The sequence below is a fragment of the Eriocheir sinensis genome, chromosome 21, assembly GCF_024679095.1.
Source record: "Eriocheir sinensis breed Jianghai 21 chromosome 21, ASM2467909v1, whole genome shotgun sequence".
Lineage (NCBI taxonomy): Eukaryota > Metazoa > Arthropoda > Malacostraca > Decapoda > Varunidae > Eriocheir > Eriocheir sinensis.
Window position 1 is genome coordinate 14,152,464 of NC_066529.1, and position 10,899 is coordinate 14,163,362.

The 10,899-nt window shown below is 48.0% G+C and overlaps 2 long non-coding RNA genes across 3 annotated transcripts; one reads left to right on the forward strand and one right to left on the reverse strand.

The window, feature by feature from the left end:
• Nucleotides 1-3,136: 3,136 nt before the first annotated feature.
• On the reverse strand, nucleotides 3,137-4,912 carry LOC127001719 (uncharacterized). Of its 2 annotated transcripts, none has more exons than XR_007755413.1 (3): nucleotides 4,782-4,912; nucleotides 4,168-4,368; nucleotides 3,137-3,282 (listed from the first exon to the last, which is right to left on the reverse strand). It is a non-coding gene; the product is annotated as an uncharacterized LOC127001719 (long non-coding RNA). The 2 variants fall into 2 exon arrangements; XR_007755412.1 differs by lacking the exon at nucleotides 3,137-3,282 and adding an exon at nucleotides 3,337-3,422.
• Nucleotides 3,354-4,492, forward strand: LOC127001718 (uncharacterized). The gene is made up of 4 exons (XR_007755411.1): nucleotides 3,354-3,489; nucleotides 3,627-3,791; nucleotides 3,930-4,094; nucleotides 4,374-4,492. It is a non-coding gene; the product is annotated as an uncharacterized LOC127001718 (long non-coding RNA).
• Nucleotides 4,913-10,899: the final 5,987 nt, after the last annotated feature.

The following is a 10,899-nucleotide window of genomic DNA, read 5'->3' on the forward strand; positions in this document are numbered from 1 at the left end:
GTCTTCAATTGATCTTTGAACTTTACTCAAAACTTTTCTCACTTAATCTTTCCCGCTGCTTTCATCCCCTCCTTTCTTCGACTTAAATTTCTCTCTTGTGAGGCGACGCTTTCTATTGGAATTTGTCTCTCACTTTTCTCTTCCCCTCGCCCCTCTCTTCTTTTCCTCCCCTCTTCCTTCCTCTCCACTCTTTTGCTTCTCTCTCGTGTACTATTTGCCGCTCCCTCACCTTCCTTCCTTAATATGTTTTTTTTCGCCTTTGTCTCACTTTTCCCTCCCCCTCGCCCCTTCCTTCTTTTCCCCTTTCTTCCTCTCCACTCTTCTTCTCTCTCGGGTACTATTTGCTGTTCCCTCACCTTCCCTGTCTTCCATATTATGCTGTTTTTCTCCATTCTTTCACTCACCATTAGTTACTCACTCCTTTGTCCTCTAACACCCTTATATATCACACGTGTCCCTCCTCTAACCACTTACTCCACCCCTTCGCCTCTCGTCCCTTCTGTTGTACTTTTTTTCCTAACTCTCTCTAGCTCCCCCTCATCCTCCTCAAAGTACCCCATATTCACATCTTCCCTGCGTATAATGGCTCTCCTCTACTCTCTCCTCCCGCTTACCCGCTTCCCATCCTTCATGTCTCTCGCTTCTCTCCCCTTCTTCATTACACAGCTGCCTCCCATCTTCTTTCCCCCCTTTTCCCATTTTCTTAATACTCTCCAGTCCCTCCGGATACCATTTTTTTTCCTCTTTGCCTCTTATTATTTCCTCCGCTAAATGTTGCTCATTCCTATCCTTCATTATATTTTTTTTTCCCTTCACCTGCATCCTCCCCTCCTGTGTATTTACTTCTTGCATTCGTTTCCCCTCCTCTCTCGTAATTATATCTCTCTCCCTTTTTATTCCTCCCTTTATACACCTCTTCTTCTTCTTCTTCTTCTTCTTCCATTTCAACTCTTCCTCAGTTCCTCGTCACCGCCATCGTCATCGCCGCCGTTGTAGTCTTCCTCCTCCTCCTCCTCCCTCCTCCTCTAGAAGATGCCATTTGTCTTGATTTACTCTGTAAAATACAATATTATCTTTATCAGTTGTGTTTTAATTTTGTTTTTCAGAAAAGCTAGATTTTTTTTACTTTGATATTTTTTGTTGTTTCCTGCCTTCCATAAATTAGCTTTCATGTCGATTTTAGTTATTTATTATCCTCTGTATATCACGCTTATCGCGGAGGAAAAACGGAGTCTGGCGGAGGAGGAGGAGGAGGAAGACGACGACGACGACGACGACGACGACGACGACGACAAGGTTAAAAAGAAGAGGAAGGTGATGAAAGAAGGAAGTGCAAGCAGAAAGAAAGAGAAGGGTAAAGAAGGAAGATAAAAGAAGGAGGAAAGGAAAACAGGAGAATAAGGAAGAGAAGGAGGAAAAGGAAGCGGAAGAGGAGGAGGAGGAGGAGGAGGAGGAGGAGGAGGAGAAGGAGAAGGAGAAGGAGAAGAAGGAGGAGGAATTCGAGGACGAGGACGAGGAGAAGGAGAAAAAGGAGGAGGATTAAGAAGAGGAGGAGAAGGGAGAAATCAAGCAGGAATAAGAAAAGAAGGAGAAGAAGGAGGAGGAGTAAAACAAGAACAAGAGGAAGAAGAGGAAGAGGAGGAAGGGCCGGGGCATACGATAACTAATTAATGATGGGCCAAGGCAAGCAGAGGTAACGCCACCCGCCGTCTTGTCTGCATTTATTGATGAGGAGGAAGATCCTGTTACTCCTTTGCTACCTGGCTGGTTGCTGCTTTGAAACTTAAGATGCCATAAGTTAACGTCGCCAAAACGAGGAAGTTTGTTATTATTTTTTCTTCTTCTTTCGCTCTTCTCTCTCTCTCTCTCTCTCTCTCTCTCTCTCTCTCTCTCTCTCTCTCTCTCTCTCTCTCTCTCTCTCTCTCTCTCTCTCTCTCTCTCTCTCTCTCTCTCTCTCTCTCTCTCTCGCATCAATTTCCCGCCTTCTCCACCAGCATCCACCGTCCCCACACAACCACCACCACCACCACCACCTTCACTCCACCTCACCTTCAAATAAACATTACCATCCTACTTCACACAACCTTCTGATCAAAGGTTTTCCTACAATTTATAATTCATCTGTGTCTTCAGCTGCTTATCTTTTCAGTATCGCCACCTGCGTCTCGAGGGTGAGCGCTAGTCCCACGGCCGACCGCCTCGCCGAGACCTCCAGTTCTCCCCACGAGCAGATCCAGCCTGAGGTGGAGGCGTCGCGTCTGCTTCCCGTCCGTCCCGCAGCTGAGACACACGCACGATGAAGGGTCTTGTAAGGCGTGGTCCCAGTGACTCCCGTGTGCTTTCTGCGGCATTTTGACTACGCGTAGATACTTGAAGCTCACGGGGCACTCCGATATTGCTCTGTCTAAGCCCTCTGCAAGACTCCCTGATGGTTTCGACACCACCAGCGTTACTCCCCCATCGCTGGCACACCGATTATGACACCACCAGCGTTACTCCCCATCGCTGGCACACCGATTATGACCACCAGCGTTACTCCCCATCGCTGGCACACCGATTATGACACCACCAGCGTTACTCCCCATCGCTGGCACACCGATTATGACACCACCAGCGTTACTCCCCATCGCTGGCACACCGATTATGACACCACCAGCGTTATTCCCCCATCGCTGGCTCACCGACTATGACATCGTCAGCGTTATTCCCCCATCGCTGGCTCACCGACTATGACATCGTCAGCGTTTCACCCCCATCGCTGGCTCACCGACTATGACATCGTCAGCGTTGCCCCCACATCGCTGGCTCACCGACTATGACATCGTCAGCGTTATTCCCCCATCGCTGGCTCACCGACTATGACATCGTCAGCGTTGCCCCCACATCGCTGGCTCACCGACGATGACATCGTCAGCGTTGCTTCACATCGCTGGCTCACGAACTATGACATCGTCAGCGTTGCTTCACATCGTTGGCTCACCGACTATGACATCGTCAACGTTGCTTCACATCGCTGGCTACCCGACTATGACATCGTCAGCGTTGCTTCACATCGCTGGCTCAGCGACTATGACATCGTCAGCGTTGCTTCACATCGCTGGCTCACCGACTGTGACATCAACGGCGTAGTTCCAATATCGCCGGTTCACCAAACTTGACACCTTAACGATATTTCTCAACCATGCCCAGTACACTGGGATCACTTCGGAGTCGCTCTTCTGAACAGTAGCGGTGTTTGTGATACTCGAAGTCGGTTACTCATTAACGCACACACAAACACCCCTGACTACAGACTCCTCGTACAGAGGGACTTTCTCAACCATGCCCAGTACACTGGGATTACTTCGGAGTCGCTCTTCTGAACAGTAGCGGTGTTTGTGATACTCGAAGTCGGTTACTCATTAACGCACACACAAACACCCCTGACTACAGACTCCTCGTACAGAGGGAATTTCTCAACCATGCCCAGTACACTGGGATTACTTCGGAGTCGCTCTTCTGAACAGTAGCGGTGTTTGTGATACTCGAAGTCGGTTACTCATTAACGCACACACAAACACCCTGACTACAGACACCTCGTACAGAGGAATTTCTCAACCATGCCCAGTACACTGGGATCACTTCAGGTCGCTCTTCTGAACAGTAGCGGTGTTTGTGATACTCGAAGTCGGTTACTCATTAACGCACACACAAACACCCCTGACTACAGACTCCTGGTACAGACGACCATAGACAAGGCCCACTTTAACGGAATTTCTCAACCATGCCCAGTACACTGGGATCACTTCGGAGTCGCTCTTCCGAACCGTAGCGGGGTTTGTGTTTCTCGAAGTCGGTTACTCATTAACGCACACACAAACACCCTGACTAAAGACTCCTTGTAAAGACAGAAATTATCAAACAAGCCCAGTACACTGTGATCACTTCAGGTCGCTCTTCCGAACCGTAGCGGGGTTTGTGTTTCTCGAAGTCGGTTACTCATTAACGCACACACAAACACCCCTGACTACAGACTCCTGGTACAGACGACCACAGAAAAGCACCAGTTTAACGATACTTCTCAACCATGCCCAGTACACTGGGATCACCTCGGAGTCGCTCTTCTGAACAGTAGCGGTGTTTGTGATACTCGAAGTCAGTTACTCATTAACGCACACACAAACACACCTGACTACAGACTCCTCGTACAGAGGGAATTTCTCAACCATGCCCAGTACACTGGGATCACCTCGAAGTTGCTCTTCTGAACAGTAGCGGTGTTTGTGATACTCGAAGTCGGTTACTCATTAACGCACACACAAACACACCTGACTACAGACTCCTCGTACAGAGGGAATTTCTCAACCATGCCCAGTACACTGGGATCACCTCAGGTCGCTCTTCTGAACAGTAGCGGTGTTTGTGATACTCGAAGTCGGTTACTCATTAACGCACACACAAACACACCTGACTACAGACTCCTCGTACAGAGGAATTTCTCAACCATGCCCAGTACACTGGGATCACTTCAGTCGCTCTTCTGAGCAGTAGCGGTGTTTGTGATACTCGAAGTCGGTTACTCATTAACGCACACACAAACACACCTGACTACAGACTCCTAGCACAGAGGGAATTTCTCAACCATGCCCAGTACACTGGGATCACTTCGGAGTCGCTCTTCTGAACCGTAGCGGTGTTTGTGATACTCGAAGTCGGTTACTCATTAACGCACACACAAACACCCTGACTACAGACTCCTCGTACAGAGAATTTCTCAACCATGCCCAGTACACTGGGATCACTTCGGAGTCGCTCTTCTGAACAGTAGCGGTGTTTGTGATACTCGAAGTCGGTTACTCATTAACGCACACACAAACACCCCTGACTACAGACTCCTAGCACAGAGGGACTTTCTCAACCATGCCCAGTACACTGGGATCACTTCGGAGTCGCTCTTCTGAACCGTAGCGGTGTTTGTGATACTCGAAGTCAGTTACTCATTAACGCACACACAAACACCCCTGACTACAGACTCCTAGCACAGAGGGAATTTCTCAACCATGCCCAGTACACTGGGATCACTTCGGAGTCGCTCTTCTGAACAGTAGTGGTGTTTGTGATACTCGAAGTCGGTTACTCATTAACGCACACACAAACACCGCTGACTACAGACTCCTCGTACAGACGACCACAGACCACAGACAAAGACCACTTCCCCCTGCCACTCCTTCACCAGGCCAGCGGGTGACTACCCAGCCCAAGGCCCTGGCTGAAGGGGATTGTGAGGAGGATTAAAGCAACAGTATGGCGTCTGGGATTGCATTTCTTACATTTCTTACATTACTTAAAACCGTTTCATGTATCAGTAATTTGACCTGCAGGTATTTTTTAAAGGAAGGTTTGAGGGCGTTATGCGGTACTGGATACTCTCATAAGTAGGTCTGGGTGCGAGAGGGATTTAGGGATCTTAGTGAGCTCTGATCTCCGTCCAAGGGCACAATGCATTCAAGCTAGAAATCGAGCTAATAGGGTACTGGGATTTATTTCAAGGAGCGTAAGCAACAGAAGCCCCGAAGTCTTCCTCAAACTATGCGGTTCAGTTCTGGTCACCCTACTATAGAATGGATATCAAAATGTTAGAATCGGTGCAGAGGAGGATGACTAAGATGATTCAGGGGTTGAGAAACTTGCCATACGAGGAAAGACTCAAACAGTTAAACTTGCATTCTCTAGAAAGGCGAAGGGTGCGTGGAGACATGATCGAGGTTTATAAATGGATGAAGGGCTTTAATAAGGGAGACATTCATAAGGTTTTGTTGGTAAGAGAACCGGGTAGGACACGAAGTAACGGGTTTAAACTGGATAAATTCAGATTCAACAGGGACATCGGCAAAAATTGGTTTACTAACAGGGTGGTGGATGAGTGGAATAGGCTTAGCAGTCATGTGGTGAGTGCCAATACAATTGTCACATTCAAAAATAGACTAGATAAATTCATGGACAGCGATATTAGGTGGGGTTAGATACACGGGAGCTTAGGGTCAAAGGAGCTGCCTCGTACAGGCCTACCGGCCTCTTGCAGACTCCTGCGTTCTTATGTTCTTATCTTATAAGTTTGCGGGGCTGGTAACAAAGCCTCCGCCCTTCTTTCACATACCCCCCCCAAATGCATCTCCCTTACATCCCCCCTCATATACCCTCCACCCCCTCGTCCAGGTGCACCCACACGCCTGAGACGCTTCGTTAGTTACCTGTGCGTTATTGAATATTGAAAGAACGGACGAATATATTTTTTTCTTTTGTATCAGTTTCATTCACCAATAACCATTTTACTTAATTGACGGGAATTACAGGGAAATATTGACGAGGACCATTTCTTTTGCATCAGAAAATACAGTCAAGGGCGAAAACAAATAAGAAATCACATGGCGCAAAAATAAAGACAGCAGGAGTAAAGGCGGTGGCCGAGTGGTCAGCGTGCGGGCGTGGTGAGCCCATGGACCTAGGTTGAGTCTCGCCGAAACACGTTGATTTTTCAAACCATCGCCGAGTGCCGTAAGATTACCCACATGCTGTCCAGATCTTCAAGCAACCCTAACTTCAGCGACTTCGATCAAGAAAAGTCATCTATCACGGCACCCATTATAAATAGAATTCACCTGCGCCACTAACGGGCTGAGACCCTTCAAGAAAGCCTACCGGCGCTACAGGCAGCATCTAAAAAAATAAATTGGAAAAGGAAGGAAGGAAGGAAGGAAGGAAAGGAGGAAGTAATCGAAAAAAAGGAAAATGAAGGAAGAAGAAAAAAAAGGGGAAAAATAAAAGAAAACATGCACGCAACTTACCCATAGGAAGCTCGGGAAATGGTCATCGCCATAGGCCTAAAGAGGTGCGGCCAGCAAGACGGTGGCCGCACCCTGCTCCGCCGCGGTTCGCGCAAGGCCCCCGATTCTTGTTAAGAATTTGGGGGATTCCTGAAAATCTGAAGCGCTAGAACAAAAAAAACGCAAGAATTTCCCTAGATTTGGGGACATTCTTGCTCGGTCTAGGGTAATTCTTGATCGCCAGATGAAGGCTAATGTCACTCCAAACACAAAGAGGGAAAGATGTCCATTTCTTCCACTCTCTCTCTCTCTCTCTCTCTCTCTCTCTCTCTCTCTCTCTCTCTCTCTCTCTCTCTCTCTCTCTCTCTCTCTCTCTCTCTCTCTCTCTCTCTCTCTCTCTCTCTCTCTCTCTCTCTCTCTCTCTCTCTCTCTCTCTCTCTCTCTCTCTCTCTCTCTCTCTCTCTCTCTCTCTCTCTCTCTCTCTCTCTCTCTCTCTCTCTCTCTCTCTCTCTCTCTCTCTCTCTCTCTCTCTCTCTCTCTCTCTCTCTCACATTGTTTTTTTCGTTTTTGTTTTTTTTGAGAAAGTAAGAAATGCATTTTTTTTTTTTAAAGTTTCGGTAACATGAGGTGCAACGAGGTGACCGAGTTGCGGAAAGCCTCTGGTGTATATATTTTATCTTATTGTTTCTTATTACATGGACGTTACGTAACTGTTGTACTTGTCATCCACTGCACTTCCGTTATTATTGTATCAGTAATGGTAATAATGATAACAAAATTACTACGATAGTACTACTACTACTACTACTACTACTACTAGTACTACTACGAGACTGATGACTTCATATTTCATTTCCGTTGAAGTTCATACAGCCACTAAGGGTAAAGATGTGTGTGTGTGTGTGTGTGTGTGTGTGTGTGTGTGTGTGTGTGTGTGTGTCAACGATCAGAAATACCGATAGAAACTCAACTATATATTGCCGCGGAAACTACCTCACTATTTTTATTACTACTTTTAAAATTGAATGTCGCCGGAGTGTATTATGACGCTGGACGTGTCCCGCCTGACGCATGGGGACAGTTGGGGAGGGTAGGAGGGAAGGGGAGGGGGAGGGGGAAGGGAAAAAGGGAAGGGAAGGGAAAGAGGGATAGGTAAGGTATACGGTAAGGGAAGAGGGAAGGGAGAAATGACTGGTGTGTTGGGATGGGAGGCTGGAAGAGAGGGAGGTGGAGGTGGACGAGTGATGGGGACCTATGAGTGAATATGGGTAAGGAGGTAGGAAATTGAGGGATGAGGGAAGGGGAGATATAAAATTATATGATAAGGTGCTGGTTGGGGGTAATGGGAGGAAGGCCTGAGATGTAATAAGAACCTAAGAACATAAGAACGTAAGGAGTCTGCAAGAGTCCGGTTGTCCTATACAAGGCAGCTCCTGTAATCCTAACCCCACCTTCCCTCACTGTCCATGTAACCACACATGCATCATGAATGGGAAACCTCTGCAGGCGATGCAGGAGGAAAGGATCTTGGGGTCACTATCAGGAGTGACCTGAAACACATGAATCACTGTAAAAAAGAATATAACAAAGCCAATACTAAGCTCGGGTTCATAGCTAGGAACTTCGATTGTAAAACGCCAAACGTGATGCTATCCTTGTATTGTTCCATGGTAAGACCGCACCTCGAGTATGCAGTACATTTCTGGTCTCCTAATTACAGAAAGGACATTGATTTACTGGAAAGGATTCAACGACGCGCCACAAAGATGATTCCAACCTTAAGTGCTCAACCGTACGAGGAACGACTCAAGCGACTCAATCTCTTTACATTGGAGAAAAGACGCGTACGAGGGATATGATTCAAGTCTTCAAGTACCTGAAAAAGTTAAATAACGTCGATTACTCCAAATTCTTTGAACTGCAAACCAACTCAAGAACTAGAAATAGCGGTTTACTCATTCAGTCGAGTCGATGTAACACAGACATTGGAAAGAGTTTCTTTTCAAACCGAGTCATCCGTCACTGGAACAATCTTCCCTCAGAAGTAGTAAATGCAAATACCATCAACTCCTTCAAATATCGAATCGACCGTCATTTCGTTGCGTCAGGAGTAAACTGAATATCGAGGTGCTTTCATATGCACCTCAATATCGAAGTGCTTTCATCTGCTCCTCAAGCCCCAAGTGGCTGTCGAGCAGATTAAATCACCATAGCGGGCAACCTCGTACTGAGCCAATAGGCTTTCTGTTGCCTGCATTTCCGTGTTTCCATGTGTTTCCTCTTCCTATTCCTTTTCCGAAGTTTGGCAGCCCCCCCACTCACCCCCCCAACACACATACACACACACATACACACACACACGACTGTTCTGCCCCGCGTGGTAACTAAATTTGAACACCTTCACGCCGCCGACGGGCACACGAGGCTTAGATTTATTGTAGTTGTTGTTTTGCGGCGGTATGTCTTGTCTTGTCCGGGGGCAGGGGGGAGGGGGACCGGGAAGCAGGGTAGGGAGTCTTTATGCCGGCAGGGAAGGGAAGTGGGGATGAAGGAGGAGGAGGATTGGGATTGGGTGGGTGGGGGAGGGGTGAGGCTAAGTGGGGTGAGGAAGAGATTCATATTAGGGAGGAAGGAGTGGGCTACTGGGGAGGAGCTTGCCTGGGGGTGACAATTGGAGAGTGAAAGAGGAGTTAGGAGAGAGAGAAACCTGGGTGAGCAGGAATGGTAAGGGAAGGTGGTGGAAATGATTTGCATGAGGGGGGTAGAAATAGAGAGGAGAGCGAAGGAAAGGATTCGTATCAAGTTTAAGGTGGGACGGAGCGAGGAAAAGTGTGAAATGAGCGAGATTGAAGGAGAAGGTGACGATAGGATGAGAGATTGTATTCAGTGTTACGTATGACGATGAGAGAATGATCGTCTTTTTGGAGGCTTTGTCCCATATTCTCAAACACTTCGGGACTTACGCACCCACACTGGTAAGGCTTTCGAAGAGGTTGTGTGGGCCTTTGCAGAGGTTGTGTGGGCCTTTGCGGAGGTTGTGTGGGCCTTTGCGGAGGTTGTGTGGACCTTTGTGGAGGTTGTGTGGGGCTTTGCAGAGGTTGTGTGGGCCTTTGCAGAGGTTGTGTGGGGCTTTGCGGAGGTTGTGTGGGGCTTTGCAGAGGTTGTGTGGGCCTTTGCAGAGGTTGTGTGGGCCTTTGCAGAGGTTGTGTGGGCCTTTGCAGAGGTTGTGTGGGCCTTTGCGGAGGTTGTGTGGGCCCTTGCAGAGGTTGTGTGGGCCTTTGCAGAGGTTGTGTGGGCCTTTGCGGAGGTTGTGTGGGGCTTTGCAGAGGTTGTGTGGGCCTTTGCAGAGGTTGTGTGGGCCTTTGCAGAGGTTGTGTGGGCCTTTGCAGAGGTTGTGTGGGCCTTTGCAGAGGTTGTGTGGGCCTTTGCGGAGGTTGTGTGGGCCTTTGCAGAGGTTGTGTGGGCCTTTGCGGAGGTTGTGTGGGCCTTTGCGGAGGTTGTGTGGGCCTTTGCAGAGGTTGTGTGGGCCTTTGCGGAGGTTGTGTGGGCCTTTGCGGAGGTTGTGTGGGCCTTTGCAGAGGTTGTGTGGGCCTTTGCAGAGGTTGTGTGGGCCTTTGCGGAGGTTGTGTGGGCCTTTGCAGAGGTTGTGTGGGCCTTTGCAGAGGCTGTGTGGGCCTTTGCAGAGGTTTTTTAATAGCCCATGTGGTAGTTTGACCATTATTCTAGACCATAAGCGTGAAAGGAACCCTCATTAAAACCCGAAGAAATTCTTTTGTGGCCTTTAGAATTAATTGATGTGAGAGCCGAAAGCGTCTGAGAATACGGAGCTTAAACCGGGAGAAGAGGAGCATGTGACTTATAGCTTGACTGAAAACTAACAGAGGGACGAAAAGGCCTGAAGAGAGAGATAATGAGGAGTGGAGGAAGGGGGAGGGACTAGAAAAACGAGTATTTCTTTCATTCATTCCACTCTCCACAACTCATCAACTAAGACATCAAGAGAGGAAGCGAAGGGAAAGAATGGGAAAATCAAGGACAACGGTATAAAGAGAAAAAGATGATGTGAAATGAGAGGGAGGGAAGTTAAGGAGAGGGA